The sequence below is a fragment of the Brassica oleracea genome, chromosome C2, assembly GCF_000695525.1.
Source record: "Brassica oleracea var. oleracea cultivar TO1000 chromosome C2, BOL, whole genome shotgun sequence".
Classification (NCBI taxonomy): Eukaryota; Viridiplantae; Streptophyta; class Magnoliopsida; order Brassicales; family Brassicaceae; genus Brassica; species Brassica oleracea.
The window spans coordinates 33,249,596-33,250,797 of record NC_027749.1 but is presented as its reverse complement, the minus strand read 5'-3'; the positions used below and the strand labels follow the sequence as shown (position 1 = coordinate 33,250,797).

General features: G+C 36.5%; 1 pseudogene; it reads right to left on the bottom strand.

The window, feature by feature from the left end:
* On the bottom strand, nucleotides 1-982 carry LOC106324051 (annotated as a pseudogene).
* Nucleotides 983-1,202: the final 220 nt, after the last annotated feature.

Genomic DNA, 1,202 nt, shown 5'->3' with positions numbered 1-1,202 from the left:
TCACAAGCCACCCAATCCATCTTCCTACAAGATCAAATAATGTGTAGCAAACTTATTAAATATTATAGACTTCTTAACAAATCAAATGAACTTAACGCATGATGTTGTACAAAGAACAAAAATCAAGAACCTTAATTTATGTAAGTATAGAGAAATAGCGTAAAAAATCAGAGACCATATACTAATTCATTTGTTTGTTGACTAAGGAGATGGTTCTAATGATAATTATCTACGGTATATATCGGTTAAATATTTGAAAAAGCACAAAAAGACCGTCTTGATGATATTTGCCTAAACTATAGTCAATAGATTTACCTAACTAAAAAGACATATATATACACTAGGATTGCGTTGAGGATCATCAGCATCTTCAAGACGGTATTCATGCATGATCCAATCAGTCTTTTGGCCATGATGAGCTCTTCCTTTGTAGAAGACAAGCGTCTTCCTCATTCCTATCTTCTGGTAAGAGTTTCTTATGCATTTGTCTCTTCCTCTTGCCTTCCAGAACCCTTCATGAGTAGCACGTACGGTTTGTCCTTGACCCGGTCGGGTGTTTTCTATCCTTTTGGCTGAAGAAATACCATTCGTTCTGGGGTGTTGACCCTATCTTACATCTCTCTGCACACACACAAAGAAGCGTACGAAGTTAGAATTGGTTCAAAACTAGTGTACATCCATATATCAAGTAAAAACAATTAATCAAGAAGTGGAAGAGCTATCAAGATTTATGTGTTTGTAGTCAAAACTAGTGTACATCCATATATCAAGCAATAAATTGTGATAAATGTTCTCCATAATTGAGTTAAATAAGTAAAATTAGTACCTTGTAAATCCCAAGAATTTAAGTCCACGTCTCTGATAACTTCCATCTCAAACTTGTTGGAAGTATTCTCGTCTTTAGGTAGTAATGAAGAAGCTCTTCGTCTGTGGGATGAAGCCGAAACCCAGGTGACACTCCTCCATTCGACGACAAATCCATTTTGGTTGCGTTTTCTTTGATCAATATCTTGATTATATTTACATAGACACACTCGCACGTAATTGTCAACGGAGTCAATTAAATGGTATTACGATATGTATGGTGATGCATGTTGACATTGATGCTGGTGAAGTTGACGGCCAGTGATCACGCCGCCGGAGATGCTCAAAAAGCTATCGTAAAAAGCAAGACTAACCGGAGAGTAAATGAGTAATATGAC